The sequence below is a fragment of the Dendrobates tinctorius genome, unplaced genomic scaffold (assembly GCF_039654945.1).
Source record: "Dendrobates tinctorius isolate UK_male_01 unplaced genomic scaffold, ASM3965494v1 ptg000079l, whole genome shotgun sequence".
NCBI lineage: Eukaryota > Metazoa > Chordata > Amphibia > Anura > Dendrobatidae > Dendrobates > Dendrobates tinctorius.
The window spans coordinates 16,253,983-16,280,365 of NW_027361747.1; positions in this window are offsets into that span (position 1 = coordinate 16,253,983).

Genomic DNA, 26,383 nt, shown 5'->3' on the forward strand with positions numbered 1-26,383 from the left:
TGTGTTGAGAATGTGGGCGTTGCGGCGGTTGTTTCTCAGGCACTGCAGTATGAAATCAACCATGTGCTGCAGACTGCCAACTGGCCAAGAAATGCTGTCCCCTGCTTGAGGTGTCATCTCTGCCTGCTCTGCATCACCCCACCCCCTCTCTACATACTGACTACTAGAGCATTGTGTACCTCCCTCCTCTGGACAGATGTCTTCCTCCTCCATTGACTCCTCCTCATCCTCCTCACAAAGTGGCCCCTGCCTAGGCCTTTGTGAGGAACCATGTAGCACAGACTGTCTAGAAGCAGATGGCATTTGTGATTCCTCATCCTCCACCTCTTCCACAACCTCCTCCCTTAGTGCTTGCAGTGTTTTTTGAAGCAGGCAGATAAGGGGGATAGTCATGCTGACTAGTGCATCATCTGTACTCGCCATCCAAGTGGAATCATTGAAGACATGCAAAATGTGGCAGAGGTCCTTCATAGAGGCCCACTCAGTGGTGGTGAAGTGTGAACGGCGCGCAGTGCGACTTGTTTGCTCCTGATGCAGCTGGTACTCCATTACTGCTGCCTGCTGCTCACACAACCTCTCCAACATATGTAACGTTGAATTCCACCGAGTAGGTCACATATGATGCGATGTTCCAGAAGGCGGAATCGGCACTGCAGAGCTGCAATGCGCGATCTTGCCATGCTGGAACGCCGCAAGTGAGCGCACTCTATGCGGACCTTGTGCAGCAGTGCATCAAGATCCGGATAGTCCCTCAAAAAACTCTGCACGACCAAGTTGAGCACATGTGCCAGACATGGGATGTGAGTGAGGTTGCCTAGGCCCAGAGCTGCCACCAGATTTCGGCCATTGTCACACACTACCATGCCTGGCTGGAGATTCGCTGGCACAAACCACACGTCGCTCTCCTGCTTGATGGCATTCTAGAGCTCCTGCGCTGTGTGGCTTCGATTCCCCAAAGAAATTAATTTCAATAGGCCTGTTGAAGTTTGACCACGGCTGTGCTCATATCGGTCGTAACAGGTAAGCGTTCACGGGTCCATGTGGAGATAGACTGTGACGGCTCCTGCAGCGCTGATTCAGAGGAACTGGAGTATGAGGAGGAGTCAATGTGTACAGACTGAATTCCTGAAATCCTTGGAGTTGGCAGAACACGTACAGCGCCACTCTCAAGATCTGTACCCGGCTCCACAACATTTACCCAATGGGCAGTGAGGGAAAGATATCATCCCTGTCCATGGTTACTGGTCCACGCATCGGTGGTCAGGTGGATCTTGCTACTGATGGCGTTTAGTAGCACATGTTTAATTTTTCCCACCACATGCCTTTGCAGGGCAGGGACGGCTTGCCTGCTGAAATAAAAGCGGCTGGGCACGTTGTATTGTGGGACTGCCAATGCCATGAAGTTACGGAAGGTGTCTGTCTCCACCAGCCTGAATGAGAGCATTTCAAGGGACAGTAGTTTTGCAATGCCAGCATTCAGAGCCTGTGCTCGGGTGTGGTTTGCCGAGTATGGGCACCTATTCTCCCATGCCTGTGCTACCGATGGCTGTAGACTGGCTTGGGAGTGTGAGGATGACAGGGAACGTGGTGCTGTGGGTGGAATGACACTGTGTCTCTGTATAACAGTGCCAGAGGTTCTTCCATGGCGATCCTGTGAGGAAGCCGAATCAGCTGTGTGTGAGCTGGAGGAAGAGGCTACAACACGAGCTGAAGAGGTGGTAGGTGGCGCTGTAGGTTGGCCTAGGTCTTCAGTGTGTCTTTGTAACTCCACCATGTGCTTGGTCCGCACATGTTTCCACATATTTGTGGTATTGAGGTTGCTGACACTTTTCCCTCTTTTCACTTTCTGATTACACAGCTTGCATTTGACAAAGCAAATGTCATCTGCAACTGTGTCAAAAAAGGACCATACACTGCAAGTCTTTGGAGCGCCCGTTTTGGGTTTTGGAAGAGGCATGCTCCTAATGGGTGCCGAAGTGGAGGCTACAGGCAACCGAGTCTGCCCCCTCCCTCTCCCTCCTTTTTTGGCCATTCGGGGAATCTCTTCCTCAGAGCTGCTCCCACCACCTTCCTGTACCTCACGCCATGATGGGTCAAGGACCTCATCATCTACAGTACCCTCTTCAAACGACTGCTTCTCCTGGGTAGTCTCGACAGCACAGTACGCACCAGCAAGTGGAACCTGAGTCTCATCATCAGATGCGTACTGAGGTGTGCTGACCATAGGCACAGGCCCACCCGCTTCTTCAGATTCAGAGAGACAAAGCTGTTGCGCATCACTGCATACTACCTCTTCAAATTCTCGAATGCTGCTTGGCTGGCCCCCCTCTTTCCAAGCCAACAGATTCAGAGAACAGAAGTAGAGATGGCTCCTGTCCAGGGCTCTCTGACTGCCTGAGCAATTTGGCAGGTGGTGAAGAGACAGATGGGTGCTCTTCAGTGCTCTGGACCTGAGAGGATCTGGAACTAATTGAAGTCGATGCATTAGCTGCCATCCATCCCACAACAGCTTCAATTTGTTAGTCCCGCAGCAGTGGGGTACGGCGAGCTCCTACAAAGCTGCGCATAAAGGACTGTTCCCTGGGAAAACTGGGGGATGTTGAGTCACTGGTGCCCGCAGCAGGCACAGAATCCCCACGTCCTCTCCCTGCAGAAACTCCACGCCCACGACTACGTTCCTTACTCCCTTTCTTCTTCATCTTGGTAGACTGATAAAGATAGGCAGAAAAGTACTAAGGGCTTAGTGTGCTTATTCCTGAACAGCTGCTAACAAGTATAAGAAACACTAATTTTATAAAGTGTGGACTAGACTTTAATATGAGCTAATGTGGCCTACTCAACTGTAAAGTGGAGTGTTTGGTGAACTTTATTAACTTTTTTTTATCACAAAAAGACACTGGATGTGCCCAAAGATGTAAAACCGATAGTATCACAAACTTTTTGTAGCTATTACAATGCAGGAAGGTAACCTACAATGCAATAGATGAATCTTGAAAAAATAGGCTAATACTAATCTGGCTGGGGCTGCAGGGCACAAACCAGCAGAAAGGCTCCTCTATCTACTCCTATATAGTGTTTGCAAATATTCTAGCTGGATACGGATTGAACCACACTAATAGGAGAAATCTGGAAAAATGAGCAGCACTAAAGCAAAAAAGGACAATGTATGAGGCAGTGACGCACGCTGAGCGGACTACAACCGGAGGTGGTTGCAGAAAACACTACAGCGTGAGCTGCACTCACACACAGAGACCTCGCAGACAGCCATGAACAGCGCTGCAAGGCTGCAGAAAAGCTCTATCTACTCCTATATAGTGTTTTCAAGCAATCTAGCTGGATACGGATGGAGCCACACTAATATGAGAAATCAGGAAAAATGAGCTGCACTAATGCAAAAAAGGACAATGTATGAGGCAGTGACGCACGCTGAGCGGACTACAACTGGAGGTGGCTGGCTGTGGAACACACTACAGCGTGAGCTGCACTCACACACAGAGACCTCGCAGACAGCCGTGAACAGTGCAGAGAACTGTGCACTAGCGCTGCACGGCTGCAGAAAGGCTCCTCTATCTACTCCTATATAGAGTTTGCAAGCAATCTAGCTGGATATGGATGGAACCACACTAATAGGATAAATCAGGAAAAATGAGCTGCACTAATGCAAAAAAGGACAATGTATGAGGCAGTGACGCATGCTGAGTGAACTACAACCGGAGGTGGCTGGTGCAGAACACACTACAGCGCGAGCTGCACTCACACACAAAGACATCGCAGACAGCTGTGAACAGCGCTGCAAGGCAAAAGAAATCTACAGCGGTTGATAAAGTAGCCTGGGTAAAGCACAATATAGCAAATCGCTAGGTCACACTGTCCCTCAGAACAGCAGCATACTATCCCTAACTGAATTAACAGCAGAGTAAACCCAAAATGGCGGCGGCGGCTTTTATAGTGCATCATGACATCATTTCAGCAGCCAATCACAGCCATGCCAGTAGTTACATGCCTAACATGCTCTAACAGGATGTGCCCACACTTCTTAGGATCCTCATTGGCTGAATAAAATCAAACTGGCTCATTGCATTATGGGAACTTCCGATTCCGGTATTCGATATACTAAAAGTATCGGAACTCAGTATCGGAATTCCGTTACTGCGAATATCGGCCGATACCCGATATTGCAGTATCGGAATGCTCAACACTACTCACCAGAACAAAATAATAAAAGTTGGAGTGCTTTGAAAAAAGCAGTTTGAACAGCAGTGTGCACACAGCAATACAGCTAGCAGGTAGCCTTAAAAGGCAGCCTAATCACCACCAGCGCTGCTGCACGCAACAAAAATCCTCCCCTTTCACTGCACACTAACTGTACAGTGAAAAGCGCTATCAGCAGAAGCAATTTTGTTTTTCTTCTTCCCTGCCTAACGCTCTCCCTATTCAGAATCAGCAGCAGCACCTCTCCCTATTCTAAGATCGGCAGAAGTAAGATGGCGGTCGGCGGTCATGGCCTTTTATACCCACTGTGACGCCAAACAAAGCCAGCCAATCACTTCAATGCCCTTCTCTAAGATGGTGGTGGCCGCTGCCCATGTCATCATGTTGCCCACAGTGTGCGTCCTCCATCATTGGCTGAGAAAAGGCGCTGGAAGCATTATTTGAAAAGTGACTTTGGCGCTCGGGTCGGCGACCTCATGGCTGACCTCACGCTATGGTCGGGTTTCGATCGGTGAAACCCAACTTTAGCTAAAGTCGGCTATTTTTTAATTTGACTGACTCGTTTCGCTCAACTCTACTCCTGTGTATAATGGCACTTAGTATTGTGTTTTTTTAAATTAATGATCAGTATTGTAGCATTCGGTCACTATGTGGTAATATGTGGTCTGGTCACGGAGTGGCGGTATTTTCCGTTGTATGTGGTATTATTCGGTCATTGTGATGGTAATATGTGGTCTGGTTATGGTATGTCGGTATTTGTCCCTTGTATGTGGTATTATTGGTCATTTTAACAAAATATATGTGACTCAGTCCCTTAATGAAGAATAAAAATATACCTAAAAAGAGTATTGGATATTTTAAGAAATGTTTAATAGGTTAGAGTAGAGTAGGTTGCTGCCAAAAGAATCTACCTTGTCGTGGTGGCAGCTTTACAAATCATTTGACCAAAACAAAAGCTGCTGGCTATACACTCCCTGACTGAAGTTATGTCGCTTATCCATGTTATGTAAATAAAAGCTTTTAACCTGACATTAAATTCGTCCATTGGTTGTATAAATTATTCTTTTGAAAGCTGAAATCCTCCGAAATGTGGTTTAGGTTAAGAAAATAAAATGGCATCAATGCAGAAATATTGATCATTTAATGGACACAGAATGTTCAGATTTTGGCAAGACAAAAGTTTATTCTAAGCTAGTTCAGATAGATAGGTTCCTGTGTCAAATCGACCTTCCAACATGTAAATCCGGAATGCTAATTCTGTGGTGCAGCCACAAGTCGCCACTTCAGCATATAAATCCATAGTGCTGCTGATTCTGTGCTACAGTGACCAACTGCCACTTTGTTCTCATTTCAGCATATAAATCCTTTGCACTAATTGTGTGGTCCGGGCACCAGTCTACATTTCAGTATCTAAATCCTTTGTGCTAATTGTATGGTGCCACCATCAGTCCACATTTCAGCATATAAATCCTTTGCACTAATTGTGTGGTCCGGGCACCAGTCCACATTTCAGTATCTAAATCCTTTGTGCTAATTGTATGGTACCGCCACCAGTCCACATTTCAGTATATATATCCTTTGTGCTAATTGTATGGTGCCACCATCAGTCCACATGTCAGTATATATATCCTTTGTGCTAATTGTATGGTGCCACCATCAGTCCACATTTCAGCATATAAATCCTTTGTGCTAATTGTGTTGTCCAGCCACCAGTCCACATTTCGGCATATAAATGCTCTGTTCTAATTGTGTGGTCCAGCCACCACTCCACATTTCATCATCTAAAGCTTTTGTGCTAATTCTGTGGTCCAGCCACACAATCTCCACAAATAAATATTGATTGTTAATTTAGTGACAGGTGACTGACCAGTCTTAGCCTAGGGTTGTGAAACAGCTGGTTAAAAGAGGGGAAAGGTAAATCCAACATGAGTGGGGCTTCTCCATACTCCCAGGTATCTATTGCCCTTCTATCTATGCATTGGCTTTATTATATTTTTTTGCTGGTGACCATTGGATGCTGGATCTCAGTTTGATAAATAGCCTTTATATTTTATTGATTTACTATATTATATACTGTATATATGATTCACAGCATCTCTTGTTCTATCAGCTTATTGCACTTCTTGTGACTAATATCTGTGACTAGTCAATATGCCACCTGTCAATATCCCACTTTCCCTCCCCTTTCTCCTCTTCCCTTTCCTTGTCCTTTCATTCCTTTTTCTCCATATTTTTCACCTTGTACATGCACATTATTTGTGACAGTTTGATTGTGGTTTCATTATCTCTTTGAATACAGGAATTTATTGCTGACACATCACTATTTATTTGTTTGCACAGTATTGTATCACACAATTATTTATTATTCATTTTGTTGTGTACATGCACAAATACACTTTTTTATAAGTTTTTCTATCATCATTTTATTTATTTATTGGTCCCATTGACAATATATGATCTGTTTTTATGTGTCTCTTTTTTTATGTGCGATATGTATATCATTCCTTTGTAGATATTACTGGGGTATAGTATTTTTACTGATCAATTTTAACGTTGTTTTTTTTATTCATATTAATTAATCTATATTTCCACTCGACTGCTGCTCTTTATCACTGGAAGGGACCTGTAAATAAATTACATGATTTAACACATGTGTAGTATTGCCAGTCAATACATATCAATCAGTATAGCAAATGTGATTACATAATCTTTGTCGGGTACACCCTGGGAAGAAGTCAATTCTTCGCTTGAGGACATTTTGAAGAGCAGGCAGCAGTCAAGTGAAACACTACAGAAAAGAACAGAGAAGAAAAAATAAACTTGTAAAGATCCAAAAACAATGTAGACAAAAAATAACATGGACACCAATACTTACATTACAGGCAGTAGTTCAACAGCACAGCAGTCAGCACAGGCCAGGGACAGACAGCAGCAACAGGAGCCAATCACAGTACCAGAAGACAACCAGGAGACACCCACTACACCAGAGAGTCGACCAGTCTACAAGGAACAGAAAAAGCACTCAGACAGACATTTTCAAAGCTTCTATACTTACATAGACAGAGCTGTCCTCACCATGACAGAAAGCAGCATCAGGAGACAACCAGGAGAAAACCACTGCACCAGGAGACCACCAGGAGCCAACCACTGCACCAAGACAGTCGACACGTCTAAAAGTAACAGAAAAAAAAATTAGTACAGAGTGCAAACAGCAGTGAGAGAGAGAGACATTTTCAAAGCTTCTATACTTACATAGCCAGTCTTGTGATATCGTCCAGAGTCCAGAGAGTTATGGCCTTGCAGTGTCCACACTTCCTTTTATAGAGCTATCAATTAGCAGGTGGTTGAATCACTTCCTGGACCAACTCATTAAATTTACGCATGCGTATTTAACGAATGTGCATACGCATGTCCTTGCGTACGCATGCATTCCCATAGACAGTATTGCTTTTTTACGCACTCATCCGCATGCACATGACTGCGCGTATTTGACATATTTTTGCCACTTCAAAAAATGCACCATGTTGCGTTCGCCGGACCCCGCCTCACACCGAAAACAATGCATGCGTGCGCTGACATATGCGAACTGATGTAAACACATTCCCCTGCGTACACCATGTTAAAGATAGGTACACATGACGCATTCGGATCGCACACAGACGCAAATGTGAAACCAGCCTAATACATATTTCATAATTGTGTTGCTCCTAACCTTGCGTTTGTCTCTAGCTTGTCTCTATATCCTGTGAATTTAATAGTATCTGCACTAATCTAGACATGCAATGGAAACCTATTTAATTATAACACAAGATCAGTTTGTACGCGTTTATGATATGAATAGTCAGGTATTACTTTTATTTATTTTGGCTTTAGATTTAAAGATATAATCATAATTTAATGAGGGGAAACAAAATAAATACATGTTCTCCTATGGTGCATAGCTGCTACCTTTGTGGTGATAAAGTTCTAATAAACACCTGAAGGTTCATTACCATATTCTGCTTTGTTCAAAACAAGAAATAATTGAGTGCTCATTTCCATATTCATATTAGCAGCTGGACACTAGAATAACAAAACCTAGCAGGATCCTTTCTTCTCAGTTTATGGACTGAACCCACACAGTCTCCATTCATAACATCTGTGCTTACAATGCCGACCCGGCCAGGGGGCTGCACATTACTGAGTCCATTCAGTGCAGCAGGTTCACAGTCAATGAATGTTTCCTACTGTTTATATGAGTTCTTCCGTTTTTTGATCTCCATTGACAACCTGCATTTTTCATTAACCCCCACAGTACTGTTGGACACTGACATACTGCCTTTTTATTGTTTTACTAAAACATTGTGGAACCACTGTGTTTTATTCTTAAAATTAAACAGTGGGTATAGAAAGCGTTCAGACCTCTTTAAATGTGTCACTCTTTGTTTCATTACTACCATTTGGTAAATTCAAAAAAGTTCATTTTTTTTCTCATTAATGTACACTCTGCACCCCATCTTGACTGATAACCCCCCAGAAATGTAGAAAGTTTTGCACATTTTTTAAAAAAGAATAACTGAAATATCACCTGGCCATAAGTATTCAGACCCTTTGCTCAGTAATGAGTAGAGGCACCCTTTTGAGCTAGTACAGCAATGAGTCTTCTTTGGAATGATGCAACAAGTTTTTCACACCTGGATTTGGGGATCCTCTGTCATTCTTCCTTGCAGATTCTCTCCAATTCCCTCAGGTTGGATGGTGAACGTTGGTGGGCAGACATTTTCAGGTCTCCAGAGATGCTCAATTGGGTTTAGGTCAGGGTTCTGGCTGGGCCAGTCAAGAATGGTCACAGAGTTGTTCTGAAGCCACTCCTTTGTTCTTTTAGCTGTGTTCTTAGGGTCATTGTCTTGTTGGAAGGTGAACCTTCGGCCAAGTCTGAGGTCCAGTGCACTCTGGAAGAGGTTTTCAACCAGGATATCTCCGTATTTGGCCGCATTCATGTTTCCTTCAATTGCAACCAGTCATCCTGTCCCTGCAGCTGAAAAACACCCCTATAGCATGATGCTGCCACCACCATGTTCCACTGTTGGCATTGTATTGGGCAGGAGATAAGCAGTGCCTGGTTTTCTCCACACATACCGCTTAGAATTATCACCAAAAAGTTCTATCTTCGTCTCATCAAACCAGAGAATCTTATTCCTCATAGTCTGGGAGTCCTTATGTTTTTTGGCAAACTCTATAAGGGCTTTCATACGTCTTGCACTGAGGAGAGGCTTCTGTCGAGCCACTCTGCCATAAAGGCCCGACTGGTGGAGGGCTGCAGTGATAGTTGACTTTGTGGAACTTTCTCCCATCTATTTACTGCTTCTGTTGAGCTCAGCCACAGTGATCTTGGGGTTCATCTCCTGAGATCTCACTCTGCGCATACGCCACCTCCTGCAGCCATTTTCATGAAGCTCGACTCATCATTACAGCAATGGAAGCGCGGGGATTCTTGCCTTTCACAAAATGCTGGCGGAGCCCCCACACCATCGATCATCTGCAACAGTGCTGCACCAGCCCAGGATGGATGTGCGGGGGCTCCGGGATTTCCACCAATGCCGGCGGAGCCCCCACACCACAGATCATTTGCCAAACTGCCACGCATCAACCTGGAATGAATGTGTGGGGGCTTTCACAAAATGGAAGAGCCCCTGCACCTCCGATCTTGCTGCACCAGCCTGGGATGAGCCAGACCACCGCACACCTCCTGTGACTGCAATCCACCAGCACTCCATATCACACCCAACCCCCCAGGTAAGCTGAATAATTCAGACTGTAAGATGGACCCTCATTTGACACATTGATTTTTTTCCCTACTTTTCTTCTGAAAATTTGGGGTGCGTCTTATGGTCTGGTGCATCTTATAGTCCAAAAAATATGGTGTATATAATATCTATCTATCTATCTATCTATCTATCTATCTATCTATCTATCTATCTATCTATATATATATAAATAACAGCGGGTGAAATAAGTATTGAACACATCACCAATTTTCTAAGTATTTCAAAAGGTGCCATTGACAAAAAATTCTCACCAGATGTCAGAAACTGGACAGTGCTGTGAGCAGGAGAATCTGAATAGCTGCACATGGACATCAGCCTCCCCTGCACCACAGAGGAGAGTGTTGTGTGTGATATGTGTGTGTGTGATATGTGTGTGAGCTGTGTGATACGTGTGTGAGCTGTGTGATACATGTGTGAGCTGTGTGATATGTGTGTGTGATATGTGTGTGTGATACGTGTGTGTGTGAGCATGAGCTGTGTGTGTGAGCGTGAGGTGTGTGTGAGGTGAGCTACTTGTGTATGTGAGCTGTGTGATACATACGTGTGTGAGCCTGAGCTGTGTGTGTGTGAGCGTGAGCTGTTTGATACGTGTGTGTGTGAGCTGTGTGTGAGCGTGAGTTGTGTCTGTGAGCATGAGCTACTTGTGTGTGAGCTGTGTGATACATGCATGTGTGATACGTATGAGCTGTGTGTGAGCGTGAGCTGTGTGTGTGAGCGTGAGCTGTGTGTATAAGCTACTTGTGTGTGAGCTATGTGATATGTGTGTGTGAGCTGTCTTAGCGTGAGCTGTGTGTGAGCTACGTGTGTGAGCTGTGTGATACATGCATGGGTGATATGTGTGAGCTGTGTGATATGTGTGTGTGTGTGTGTGATATGTGTGTGATACGTCTGAGCTGTGATATGTGTGTGAGATACGTGTGTGATACGTGTGAGTGTGATACGTGTGTGTGAGCTGTGTGATACATGCGTGTGTGATACGTGTGAGTGTGATACGTGTTTGTGAGCTGTGTGATACATGCGTGTGTGTTACGTGTGAGCTGTGTGTGTGAGCTGTGTGATATGTGTGTGTGTGAGATACATGTGTGCGCTGTGTGTGAACTGTGTGAGCATGAGCTGTGTGTGTTTGTGAGCTACTTGTGTGTGAGCTGGTGATACGTGTGTGTATGTGATACGTGTGAGCTGTGTGATACGTGTGTGTGATACATGTGAGCTGTGTGTGAGCTGTGTGATACATGTGTGTGAGCTGTGTGTGTGAGAGCGTGAGCTGTGTGTGTGAGCTAAAGCAAAAGTCGGCACAACCTGCCAGTGTTCTACGATTTGGGTGAGGACATTCATTGTATGTGGGCTGGTGAATTTTTTTGTGCCAGGGCTGCTTTTTGGTCTCAGTCTGGCCCTGATATTAACTCTGAGCTTTAGTTCCTTCCATAAATTTTCTATAGGATTCAGGTCAGGTGATTGGTTTGGCCATTCTAGCAGCTTTATTTTCTTTATCTGAAACCAATTCAGAGTTTCTTTGGCTGTTTGTTTAGGATAATTGTCTATCTTAAATGTTAACCCTTGTTTAGTCTTCATCATCCTGGTAGATGGTAGCAAATTTTTATCAAGAATGTCTTGGTACATTTGTCCATTCATCCTTCCTTCAGTCGTAAGACATTTGCCAGTGCCGTATGCTGAAACAGCCTCAAACTGTTATGTTCCCACCTCCAATCTTCACGTCTTGAATGGTGTTTTTGGGGTAATATACATTGCCCTTTGGCCTCCAAAATGGTGTGTATTAAGGCATCCAAAGAGTTCAATTTTGGTCTCATCTGACTACACTATATTCTCCCAGTATTTTACATGCTTGTCTAAATGTTGAACATGCTTTTTGTTGAGCACTGGAATCTTGCATGGTGAGCGTAAAAAGAGGTCATGGGTGTTGAGTGCATTACTTTTTTTTTAAACAATTGTACCTGCTGATTCTAGGTCTTTCTGTAGCTCTCCAGAGGTGGTCCTTGGCTCTTAGACAACTCTTCCGATAATTATTTTCCCTCTTCTGTGTGAAATCTTGTGGGGAGCACCTGGTCATGGATGGATTATGGTAAAATAATGTTTTTGCATTTGGATTATGGTCCCAACAGTGCCCACTGGAGCCTTTAGTATTCTAGAAATTCTTCTATCTTCACTATGTTTTGCAACAATAAGGTTCCAAAGGTGTTGAGACAGCTCACTGGTTTTACCCATCATGAGATGTTGGTAATAATACAACTTTTTATAGTACATCAGATCAACCACCTGATATTATTTTTCACTAAGTGGCAGGATTGCTTTGTAACTACTGATAGATTTCAGCAGGTGTCATGACTTTCCATGGCGTTTTGCACCTCTATTTAGTCATGTGTTCAGTACTTTTTCCATGTCATTTCTCATTATTGCACATTATTTGTGGGCATCTATGGTTTGATTTCTTTTTCTGTGTGGATTGGGTGGGATGAAAATGACATCTGTTGATAATGTCATGTCAATCGCACCTTTTAGAAATATATTTACTTAGTAAATTACTGATGTGTTCAATACTTATTTCACCATCTGTGAATATATTATATATATATACAGTATATATACAGTATACATATACAGTACAGACACACCTTCTCATTCAAAGAGTTTTCTTTATTTTCATGACTATGAAAATTGTAGATTCACTCTGAAGGCATCAAAACTATGAATTAACACATGTGGAATTATATAATTAACAAAAAAGTGTGAAACAACTGAAAATATGTCTTATATTCTGCACAACACAACTGATGGTCCCAACCCATCTATAAGGCAAGAAATTCCACTTACTAAACCTGACAGGGCACACCTGTGAAGTGAAAACCATTTCTGGTGACTACTTCTTGAAGCTCATCAAGAGAATGCCAAGAGTGTGCAAAGCACTAATCAAAGCAAAAGGTGGTTACTTTGAAGAACCTAGAATATAAGATATATTTTCAGCTGTTTCACACTATTTTGTTAACTATATAATTCCATATGTGTTAATTCATAGTTTTGATGCCTTCAGAGTGAATCTACAATTTTCATAGTCATGAAAATAAAGAAAACTCTTTGAATGAGAAGGTGTGTCCAAACTTTTGGTCTGTACTGTATATATATATATATATATATATATATACAGTATATATATATGCACACAGTAAGAGAGAGGTCTGCTGTGTGTGTAAAAACTTAACCATTCATTAGAACTCACACAATCCAGATGTTCCAAAAATACAAAGCGGAATCCAGTTCACACTATTGTTCAACCTGGAGCTCTTCCTGTGATGTCTTTTCCTGAAGGATATATTTGCATACAGTCGAGAACTGGTTAAGCTCCTTCGTGTTATAAGCAAAGTGCATCATCCAAAGATGGCTAACAGCTTTCCTCTTCCTTTGCAGCTGTTGTTTGCCAGAAGGATGACATACAGTGATTAATTTTTTTCTATCAATGAATATAAGGCAGAGAAAAGTAGCATAAGACATAGAACAATAGGTAGGACCGACATGTTATGGTGTCTGAAGAAAAACATCCTGAAAAGGCAGGTGGAAGCCTGGGACATGCTGAGTGGAGACGTAATCAACTTGTCTTTAAGAAAAAAATTACTGCAAAACTGAACAAAGGTACAAACCATACATAATTGTGCTCATGCTGTACACCCATCATTGTACAATACAGTGGATCTAAAAAATCTACACATTCCCATTAAAACGCCAGGCTTTGTCTTGTATAAGAATCATACCAAGAATAATAATTTCAGAATTTTTTCCACCTTTAATGTCACAGAAAGGGAAGGTCCTCTGTATCCCCCCAGCCACACTCCAGTGATGCCTGTGAGCTGCTTTAAGTGCCACCCTGCTGTGAACATTGTTGTTCCTTCTCATGCTCCCAAACTGTCCCTTGGCTGTACAGTTGTGTACCTGGCCACTGTTGGGACAGTAACCCACCCTCCGAGCTATGTGTGGACGACAGACCTAATAACGATGTGAATTGTCCCTGATCGCCCATCTCCCTGACCGTTTTTCCTAGCAGGCATATAGTGGTATAGTACAGCGCTGGCCACATTGGTGAAGTATTCGAAGCAGCGCAATGCAGAGCACACATTACACATGGAGGCTCATTAATTTGTGGTGAAGTGGTGTTGTCCCGTAGAGCGACTCAGCCATGCATCCTCCAGCTGAAACTCCACTATTGTCTGTTGCTGCTCGCACTGTCTCTCCTGTATATACAAGGTGAGGTTTAACTTTGTTGGTACGTCGCATATGAGGTGGTGAGTGGGAAGACAAAAGTGATCCTGCAACCCAGACAGGTGAGCAACAGCAGGGTGAGAGCACTGAGTGCGCACATGCACTGCCTGCAATTTAAGCAACAGCTCTTACATATATGAATAGTTTCTCAGGAAGCTCTGCGCCAAGTTTAGCACATGCACCAGACAAAGGTGGTGATAGTACATTATTATTATACATTTATATAGCGCCATTTATTCCATGGCGCTTTACATGTGCAAAAGGGAAATATAGACAAGTACAATAAACATGTGCAAGACAAGGGATACACAAGTACAGAAGGAGAGAGGACCCTGCCCGCGAGGGCTCATAGTACATGGGCTGGAATGCCTTCTGCCTCTGTCCCAGCCATCACTACTTTCTCACAGTTGGCAGTTAGGGACATGGAATTTCCCTGGCCGAGCTTTATGGTCCACGTATCGGTGGTTATGTGGACCTTGCCACTGATGGCGCTGCGCAGTCCACACTTTATTGTGTGTGCAGGGCAAGTTTGGCACACCTGGTAAAGTATTGGTGCCTGAGAAGAACATATTGTCAGACAGCCATCGCCACCAGTTTTTTAAAACTGCTCATCTCTACAAGCCAAAATGGCAGCATTTCAAAGGCCACTAATTTGAAAATACTGTCATTCAGGACCATGATTTGTGGGTGGCTAGGGGGGTATCTCCTCTTTCTCTCAAGGGTTAGGGGATGGAAAGCTGAACACTTCCTTTGGGTGGTGTGGAGATGTTTGTGACACTGGTGATGGTGTTGTTACATGCTCTCCTTGGGGGGAGGCAGGTGACCCTGCTGATCATGAGCGAGAGTAAGAGCCCGAGCCACAGTACAAGAGAGAACTGGATGAGGCTCAGATCTGTCATTCTTTTTAAGGTGTGTACTCCACTCCATCTTGTGCTTGGAATTCAGATACCTCATCATGCAGGTGGTGCTTAGGTTCAGAACATTGATGCTTTGACTCAGGCTCTGACTGTTTTTGAATCAGCATCCCTGTGCGAATGCCATCCTCTTCTTCCCGGGCAAGAATGCCTACTCACCAGCCCTCAGCCCGCTGTTCCTCCTGCTGCTGCAGCCTCCCAGGGTCTTCACATGTCTGGCAGATCCCTGAGCACCGCCCTTAGGTCATGTGTTCTCGCTCCCAGTTTCTTAAAGAGACAATGCACACCATCCCAAAGTGCCCTCAGCCAGTTATTTAAGGCACCTCCACCTGTTGGGAGGTGCCTGAACAGGGTGTTCACTCTGCTTGCCTGCATGACTGTTAGTTCTCAGGTCCACTTTTCTAGTATACCTGTCTGTACCTGACTGCATCTGCCATGCCTTACTGTATACCAGCTGTGCCTGCTGCCTGCAGCTGCTGTGCCTGTCTGTATACTAGTCGTACCTGACAGCACCTGCTTTGCCTGCCTGTATACTAGCCATACCTTCCAGCACCCACTGTGCCTGCCTGTATACCAGCCATGCCTGCCTGCACCTGCTGTACCTTCCTGTACCAGTCGAGCCTTTCCATTTCTGGTTGTTACAGCTTCTTGCCCCTTCGATGGTCAACTGCCGTGTGTACAATGTACGTCCTGGAGTAGCACCTGGCGTCCATCTGCAGCCAAGTCTAACCACACCATTAGGGGCTCTAGTGAACAGTCAGTTGTTTGCACAGTTACACCCCTCCAGGCTCTCCTTAGTCCATGGCACAGTGGCTCTACTACATGTACATTATGGATTGCTCAGGCCATGGAACCTGCTCCAGTCTTTGACTTGTACCAGAAGGTCTCCCGTCAGAAGGACCAGAAGGACAAAATCATGTGCTATCTGACAACTGTGAGCGTACGGTTGGACACGCTGTCATCTCCGGCCGCATTCACTACTGTCCAAGTTGCAGAAACCTCAGCTGTGACTCTCCTGTCTGTCAGCTATGTTCCTGGTTCTGGACCTCATCTGTCGACCCCACCAGGATTTGACAGTGATACCACACAATGCCACGGCTCCATAAACCAGTGCATGCTGCACTGTGAGCTATTGGGACATCAGTTCTCATCTTACCAGACCAAAATGGCATTTATTGTATGCCTTCTTAGTGGCGAACCTCCTGCGTAGCTCAACCCCTTATGGAAGAGAAGGGATTGCCTAATCTCTAACCTCCAGACTTTCCTAGAAGCCTTCCGCAAGGTCTTGGATGAACCAGGCCATGTTTCCTCCACAGCATACTCCCTCCTCAATGCAATTTCTCTGGCACAATGGTCCAGTAGGACGTCCGTTTTCATACCCTGTCCTCCGAGGTCACCTAGAATAACGAGGTGCTGGTAGTCACCTTCTGGGATGGCCTATCATGGAGAATTATGGATGAGCTGGCTGGTTGAGATGTGCCCACCTCTATAGATTTCAAAAAACTGATCGTCACATCCAAGCATAAACTAAATGTGAACAGGTGCTTAACCTAGAGTCACCAACTCATATACATTCAAGCAAAAAAGGAAGCACTCTGTAGCTCCATAGCATGCAAACATGAAATATGTAAAATGAATTGCATTACTGCATTAGAAATATGAAAAATTGAGAAAATGTAGTGCATAAAATGGCCAATTTATGTGTACGTGGAAGCCACGTTAAGGCGTTTCTCGCTTTCCAGGACCCTAACCTAATGCCAATGCTCAATTAGACTAAAGTCTTCATCTATATGGGAACCTATGCAAATCTAAGTGAGGATTTAGCACTGAGCACTCCGCCTTTTAGCCGCAGGCATTTTAATCACAGCAGGGCCACTACCCCTCCACAGAGATATAAATTTCATTGTAAGGAGAGGATTTACATAGGTTCCCATACAGATGAAGGAGGAATATAGGCTGAACTGGATGGACAAATGTCTTTTTTCAGCTTTGCTAACTATGTTACTTCCACTGGTGACCTTTTCTTATCCAAAGCCTTCTCTGCTTCAGAACACAACTACTCGAGAACTGTTGGCAATTAAATTGGCTTTGTTAAGAAATACCATGCCAAGGAGCTCTTTGTGCTGGCTTTGGCTTTCTCATTTTCTTGGCACGGTGGGCAATAGCAGCTAATGTACTGGCTAGGGGCTGTCCTCTGTGTTTTTGCACCCTGCTTCCCCTTTTTCTGTGCTGCTGGGTATGCGTGACCACATCCTCATTGTCTGTACTGCGCACGTCATTAAGATGACCTTTGCTCCATGTGGGGTCTAGGACCTCATGATCACCTGCATCATCTTCCACCCATTCCTCACCCCCGCCCTCCTTGGTGGTCTGCACACTGCAGAAACACAGCACTTGGCACCTGTGTTTCAAGATCATTAGAGATATGCTGAGGTGGTCCACTCACCATGTGCACTAACCCTCCCACTTACTCATCCTCCAACTGAACAAATGGTTGGGAATCAATATCTTACACTTGTGGAGCAGGGCCAGGTGGATGGCCCATAGAACCATAGCCAGCAGAGTCATCAAACAGCAAAAGTGACTGCTGCATGACTTGGTGCTCAGACTGTTTGGTTGATCTGCAAAGGGTGAAGAGAAAGGTGGATGATCATGGTCCTCATGTGCCAACTCTGCGCTTTCCACCGTGTAGTGGGTGGAAGTTAATGCAAAGTAATTGGAGCCACTTTTGGACATCTAATGTATCATCACCACCTCAACATGTCCTGGTCTCACCATTCATGTAGTGGTATTCAGCCCTACGAAATGATGCAGAATGTCATGTTACCTGCACTCACCAGAGGAAGGGGTTTTGTTTGGGTAGGTTCCAGATATAGAATGACCATGTCCTCTCCCTGCAGCAGCTAAACCATCACCACCACCAGCGGCTACACCAGCACCACGAAGTCCATATCCAATATTTAATGTTCTCCTCATTTTTGGAAGTGCTTTTTAGGCACACTACTTGCACAGAGATGGCTGCAGGGCAGGGGTGTACAATACACACAGAGGCTTAAAGGCACTGTACTCCAACAGGCGGGGTTGCAGGGTACACACAGAGGCTTAAATGCACAGTACTTCATCAGGCATGGGGTTGCAGAGTACACACCAAGGCTTAAAGACACAGTGCACACACACAAAGTCTAATGGTGTACTTTGCTCCAGCTGCATCCTGTCCCTACACTAATCAGAGCAGAATGATCGCAGCACCTTTGATTCGACATTTATATAGGCTGAGTCACATGGTGCGCTGGCCAATCACAGCCATGTCAATAATTGGTATGGCTATGATGGCTCAGGAAGTACCCACAGCCTAAAAGTGGGTCGCCCTCCCAGGGCTGTGGGGTACTCGGTACCGGGCTGGTCTCTCAGAGGGGAATGTCACAGCAGCGGTGACCCGGTCCGTGGCCCTGGGCGCCCATGTAAAAGGGGTTAAGTGATGGAATAAAGTTTATGAGTGAATGATTCGTGACGCCACCTGTGGTGTTCAGCAATGAAGATATTAAGCCGACGCTGCGGACAGATCCTCTGGGACAGATGGTGGGGTGCAGCAATGATGGTGTAGCCCTCCACAGGCAGGGCTGTAGTCCCAGGGCAGAGTAGATGAAGAGGGTAGGTGTTGAGGAAGAGGGTGCAGTGTTTGGCACAGAGATGTAGCAGTGCTGGAGAGGTTGCAGGAAGAAGGCAAGGACACAACAGGGTGCAGTTTCTTTACCTTTACTTTGCTTGGCAAATGCAGTCCAGGGTCCAGATTACAGATGGCACAGGAGCTGGCTAGCCTGGAAGCAACTTAGGAAACTCTCTATGCAGATCGGATGTGTAGTCTCCTTCCTAGCGCTTATTTTTAGGTACTTGCAGTACTGTGTTACACTGAAGTTCCACTTTCTTATTCTCTTTAGAACTAACTCATATGGCAGACAGCTGTAGCCTTCCTCTTTGGGCTCACACGTCGCTGTTGTGCCTCCGAGTCTTATGTGGGAATAGAGCATTTACAGCTTCCTATTCCTCCGATTTCTGTTGCAGGAACATCAGTATCCATACAACCTTGGAGATCGGGCTCCAGATCATGCGCTACAGCTGGGAATGAGCCTGAACTCTCTACTCAATCTCCCAGCTCTTCTCACGTCCACACACGTTGCCCTCCTCACACGAACTCCTAATTTCCCCTTCCTGGCCCTCAGAGAGCAGCTCTTCCCCCAGTTTTGGGTTCAAAGCTCCGTCTGCTGGCCTGGAGTGGGAGCTGTGTTGTGTGTTGTGATTAACTGCCAGAGAGATCCTTTATTGCTTCCAAGCATGACATCACGCTCCCTAGGAGGAAGGCAATGCCATTGTGGCGACCATACTCCTGGGGGCGCCAAAAAAGCTTGTTAATTGGCTGCACTACAGCCTTTCAAAAAACTTCATTTGGCATCCGAACCCAAACAGTACACCGGACATCCAGAAACAAGGTAATGTTCGGGTTTCAGTAATGGACACGAGGTGTCCGGTACAAATTCCGAATTTTCCATCCCTAATCAACAGACAAAATAATTAATTGCTCATTATTTGATTGATTGCAGATTTAAAAATAATGGATTTCACCACCACAACTGAGCGTTTGCTTGTGACAAAATGAAAATCATATGAGGAACAATGAGCATTCTAATGATTGTTTGTTACCATAGAAATTGCATTGGCACTGTAACAGGGCCTTTAACACAAGGACAAATCAGCTTATTATATAGTGAATCTGTGATCATTTTTGCAGAAATCTGCCTTGTAAAAGGATCTTCAGATATTAAGTGGGATACAGCTCAAAATCAGAATAATACAGTATTATGTCTTCGTTTTGCCAAAGCTCCATTACAATCCTGACTTGATGATGCTAAGCAGGCCATACACATTAGATAGGGAATCGTTCGGTCGACGGCCATCTCAGCCAACTCTTCCCCAGACAGGAGCGCTCACAAGGCTGAGCAAGTCAATGTTCTCTACAGGAAAGCTGCCAGCTGATATGTGGGTCAGCGCCTTATCTTACAGTCCGAAATCGGATATGCCTGATCGACATCTCTCTCAACCATCAGTCATCCGACGTCCCTATACACTTTAGACTAAACCAAACCTGTTGATATCAGCAGTGGGTCTGTCTGACATTAGTCTAATATGTATCGGGACCTTTTAGGCTGACAGCATTTGATGGAGCTATTCAGACTTTCTCCTAACAGTAAAGTCAGGAAAAATAAGGATCTGGCAGTTTACACATTCAAACTTTTAATGTCAAGTTAGATAGTTACCATAGATGTCTGTCAGTCACGTTCTCTCCTCAATGAGCATTCATATTTATAATTTTATAAATGAGTTATTAGGAGCTCTGGAGCAGAAAAGAAGGCTCTAATTCCTGGAAATGCAATCATAGCCGAAAGTGTTGACATTTTTGAATTTTTTCCAGAAAATTAAGCATTTCTCCCATAAAATTATTTCAATTACACTTGTTTTGTTGCACAAAGGAAGTAAGCATGTTTATATTGTTACAACACAACAAAAAAACAGAGAGAAAAAAATGACAATTAGTCATTATTTGACACAAAACTCCAAAAATGGGCTGGAAAAAATTGTTGGCACCCTCAATGTAACATTTGGTTGCATACCCTTTGGAATAAATAACTGCAATCAATCTCTTCCTATAACCATCAACAAGCTTCTTACACCTCTCAACTGGAATTTTGGACCACTCTTCTTTTGCAAACTGCTCCAGGTCTCTCATATTTGAGGGCGCCTTTTCCCAAAAGCAGTTTTAAGATCTCTCCACAGGTGTTCAATTGGGTTTAAATCCAGACTCACTGCTGGCCACTTCAGAACTCTTTTCAGCTTTATTTCTATCCATTTCTGGGTGCTTCTTAAAGTATGTTTGGGTCATTGTCCTATTCGTAGACTGATAACCTACAACGCCGCAGATCAAGCTTTCTGATATTGGGCACTACATTGCAACTCAAAATCTGTTGGTAATCTTAAGAGTTCATGTTGCCCTGCACACAGTCAAGGCACCCAGGGCCAGAAGCAGCAAAACAACCCCAAAACATCTTTGAGTCTCCATCATATTTGACTGTGGGTACTGTATTCTTTTTTTTGTAGACCTCATTCTCTTTTCAGAATGATTTGTTTTACCAAAAAGCTCTATCTTTGTCTCATCTGTCCACAAGATTCTTTCCCAGATGTAACTTGGATTACTCACATTGAATTTACCAAACTGTAGTCTATCTTTTTTTCCTCTAAGTAAGTAGTAGTGAGGTCACCCTGCGTCTCCTGCTATAGCGTTAAATTTCATTGACATGGCGATGGCCAGTTCACGTTGACACTGATGCACCTTTAAACTACAAGCCAGCTTGAATTTCTTTGAAGCCTGATTTGGTGCTGCTTATCCACCATCCATACTATCCTGCGTTGCAACCTTTCATCAATTTTTCTCTGCTGCCACATCCAGAGAGAATAGCTACAATGCCATGGATTGTAACCTTGAGATCGTTGATATTTTTCAACAATTTTGGTCCTCAGTCAGTTCTCTTCTCCTCTTTCTGTTCTCCGTGCTTTGCATGGCACACACAGAAATACAATGCAAAGATTGAGTAAATTTCTCCCCTTTTTATCTGGTTTCAGGTGTGACTTTCATATTGCCCTAACCTGTTACTTGCCACAGGTGAGTTTGAACGAGCTTCACATGCTTGAAACAAAGTTGTTCTCCCACAATATTCGAAAGGTGCCAACAATTTGAAAGAATACTGAAAGAGTTAGTAGAGGCAGCAGTGTTGGCGGAGTGTTGGAAAGGAGTACTTCATCTTGCCTGGAAGTTGGCTGAGCCCCTGACCAGGAGGACACTGCACCAAGGCGGGCACCTCTACCTGCAACAGACTGTGAGTAAAGCTTTGGAACTACATGCCCTGGTGTCCTCCACTTATTCCTGCATCAACACACCCAGCACTGCTACATCCTTGTGCCTAGCCCTGCACCATTCACGTCTCTCCCCTATCTCTTCATCTACACTGCCCTGGGACTACAGCCCTGCCTGTGGAGGGCTACACCATCATTGCTGTACCACACCATCTGTCCCAGAGGATCTGTCTGCAGCGTTGGCTTAACATCTTCATTGCCGAATACCATAGGTGGTGTCACGAAACATTCATTAATAAACTTTATTCCATCACTCAACATTCCACTTTTAAAATGGATGCCCAGGGCCACGGACCGGGTCACTGCCACTGTGACAAACCCCTTTGAAATTCACCGGGCCCAGCTCCAAGTACCCTGCTGCCCTGGGTGCGAGGGCGTTCCATTTTTGGCGTTACGAACAGGATAACGAAGCCCGGTGCCACCGGGTTCTGTGTGCTGAAGATTTATTGGACTTCTGAAAATGTGCAGAATAACCAAATTGATAGATTGTAAAATGGACTCTCAAAATGGCCGCCGGCGTGGTGAAGAAGGGCGTGACAACATGGGTGGTCCTAAGAAAAGACCGCAAACCGTCCTGGGCCTCCCCTGCCTGAACTTCTATGCAACTGCAACATGGCCCACCCCCCTAGGGGTTCGGATACTGGCTTGGTATGGAGGAGTAGGAAGAAGACGCCGCCCTCAGAAGGAGGGGCGAGAGCCAGTGGCGGGAAAAGAGGCCAGGAAGGAAGGAGAAGGAGAGAACGCCATGATGGAAGAAGGAAGGAGGCCCGAAGAGCGTGAGGAGGTTGAGCTGAACCTCCCCGGCGCATTGGCTGAGGGCTCCGATCTGACTTCCACGTTGGACCGCCAGCAGCTGGAGGCCGAAATCGCCCAGCTGACACACCGTCTACAGCTGAGGCAGGAGGCGCTCTGGATAATGAACTGGCAGCACGCCCGGGAGGGGCCTACACCATCAGTACCTCCATGCCCGGTACCCTCACCATTGGTACCCTGTTATGAATGGGTCACCGAGGAGGAAAACAAAAACAAGCTTAGTCACAGAAAACCAGAGAGGTTGGTAGCTATGTGGATTGCAGACCCCTGATCCTAACCACACAGCTAACAGCAGTCATGGAGCGTATCTACGATGAATCTAGATGCCTCGTCACAGCCGGGCTACTAAATGAGCCTAAAGCAAGAAAAGGGGAAAACTAAACTGCCCCAGAGCAGACCCCAAAGGAATAGACAGCCTCCACATATGTATTGACGGTGAAACAAGATGAAAGCACAAGCACAGGTAGGAAAATAGGCTGAGCAAACGATGGGGCCCACACTAACTAGGAAGGACAGGAAAGGAAAGATATTGTCTGCAATCACGCCAAAAACCCTGCAAATAATGTCCAACACTTCTGATAGCAAAAAAACCCCTGAAGTCACTAGACTTCACCCACTATATCAGCACTCTGGCATATTCTGAGAACAGAGCAAAAAGAGGCCAATCTAATAAGGGACAAAAAGCAAACTGGCAAATACAGTAACATAAGAATGGAAATTCAGCACAGCCCCAGCCGGGGCTGGCTGACCACACAAAAACTGAATAGACAAAACCAAATCAAAAGTGGACATTAGCAGCGAAAACTTAGGTTGAGATGACAGGAACTGAGCTGGAAACCAAGACCTCAAGAGGCAGAAAAAATCACCAGCACGGGGAAAAGGGAGTCGACTGTCTGAGACTCCAGATGTCCAATCCTCGTCCTCATTATCAGGTGGCAGGTCTCTGCTAATTAGATCAGCTTCACTACCTCCTGCCACCACCAGAGGGAGCCCGGAAAGAGAACTCACGACTGGCAGACCACAAAATGAATTTACAACAGTACCCGCTGTCGCTGCTGTCCAACCTGTACTTTCACCTGCAGTACCTGCCGCCACTGCAACCGAATCTCCCAGGCAGCACCTGTGGAACTCGCAGCCGCTGCTATGCCACAGTCAGCGCCTGTCTCCACCCGCACGCTACCATCACCGCAAAGCGCGGCTTGTCGGGAGGAGTCCTCTGAGAACCTGGAAGCCGGAACGGAGGAAGTTGAGCTCCTGCCTGGACCTGACACGGCTGCGCCGGTCCCACCAGAGACCCCTGCGGACCCGAAGCCGTCATCTGCTCCACCGCTGCCTCCGACAGCTAACTGGACTATTCCGGTGGATGTTCCTGCCGTTGATTGTCGTTCCAAACCTGCACCGGAGCCGGAGCATCGCCAGAGGGCCCCAGGTACGTTCACTGCCCCTGCACCTGGGAAGGCCTCGGGGTGTACCATTGTTGCAGCGTCCGGACAGGTCGTGCTGGACCTTGTCTGGGACCGGGACTCTGAGCCCTGGGGGGAAACACCTGAACCACTAGCGGTAGTACCCTTGTCCACGGTGGGTAAAGGCAGATCCCGGGAGGAGGAAGAGGAGATGGAGTCCTTTTGTCAGCAGACCCTCCGCCAGTTGGCAGCTGAGCAGAGAGAACAGGAACAGCGGAGGCTGGCTGTGCTGAGCCCTGATCTGGACTGGAAGGAGAAGGTCCATGCCGGTCACTACGGTCCCCGGGACTCAGCAGGATGGGGTCAGGTCATGAATGTTAATCATGAGCGGGGGTTTGGTTTCATTGCTGACCCCAAGCGGATCTCAGACCTATTCTTCAGCAGGAGGGATGTGGAGTTTCACCTCAGGAAGGGACACCCTGCCAGAGACCTACAACCAGGAGAATACGTTACCTTTACCCGGCATGAGGGGTTGCGTGGCTGGTACGCTCTGAATGTGCGCCGCATACCAGAAGATTTCATTTCGGCCTACAAGAAGGAGCACGCCTATGTTCCCCCGGCAGGAATATCTCCCACCGTAGTGATCACACCTGCCAAGGTCAGGCAGGCTACATCCACTCCTGTTAACCACCCTATGGTACAAGTAGTTACACCCGCTGTACCTCAGGCAACAATTTCGTCAGCTGCCACCACCTCTTATGTCAGACCATCAACAGGAAGAGGAAAGCCTGAAAATCTCCCCTGGAAGTAGCCAAAGTCATCAGCTTTCAGCACCCCAGGAGGGGACCACCAAACACTAACAATGATTAGTAACTATCTCTCTTACCCAGGAGGGTATTTGCACCGTTGTGCCTTAAAGTTATTTTTGCTTTTGTTTGTTCATCATGTTTTTCCAGGTTGCCCAGTTTTATTGGCAACATTTTCATAGAACTGTGGAGATCATGGACACTGAGTGATCCAGAACTGTGATGTATATAGCTGCACCTCCTTAGGTGCCCTCTCTTGGTTTTACATAGCCCTTTTTGGAATAAGGACTACCTCAAGAATTGGCGTTTTGCTCTTAGAATAAGGACATTTCAAGGCAACTTGGCTGGACCAGTGTCTAACCTACATAATTGCATTTAAAGAAATAATGTTTGGTATTTTTGATAGAACAGATTTTATAGTCAGTAGTGAGGTTTAGGAATCTGATTAATAGTTTACTTATGCTAAAATTTGAATAAAGATTTAAAAATTGCAGGTTCAGAAGTAATAGTAAAATGTGAAGGAAAAGAAGAAGTGATGAAGAAATGTGATAATGATAACACTTGAAAGTGGTAGTGTGTTTACTGCTAATAGCACTTTGAATTAGGTACTGTATTAAGATATAGATAGTTAGTTAAAATTGTTTGTAACGTTCAAGAGTCAGTGCCTCCCACATTGGGAAGTTTAGATAAGAACTGTTTATCAAGCATTTCAAAAATTTTTTTGTATGTTCCTTATTTTTTTAGCTTTCTTTCACTTGCAGCCCGCAGACGTGCTGTGTTTAACGGGGGGGTATGTGGCGCCCCTGAGGGTTCAGTCACCACAGAGGAACTGCACCTCCTCCTGAGGTGTGGTACCCCACCATTCAGGTAAGGTGGAGACTCCTGACCACACTCCAACACCTGCATCCCACACAACACAGTAGTGTAGCAAAGCACCCTTTGGTGGCTCCCTGCTTGGAACACGAAGCGTGCTGGGAGGCGGGTGGAGTTTAGTTAGCATCAAAAGAGTGGGAAGAGTTTAGGATTGAGTCAGTCAGTCGGGGAGTCTGACAGGGTCAGTCTGTGAGAGAAGATCCCCTGAGTGGGATGGATGAAGGAAGTGCTGCAGCCGACCTCAGTGACCTGGGTCCGCTGGCGCAGGAAAGGAAGATGGATAGAAAGCCTGACTCTCTCCATAAGAAAGGAGGATTTGTACGGAA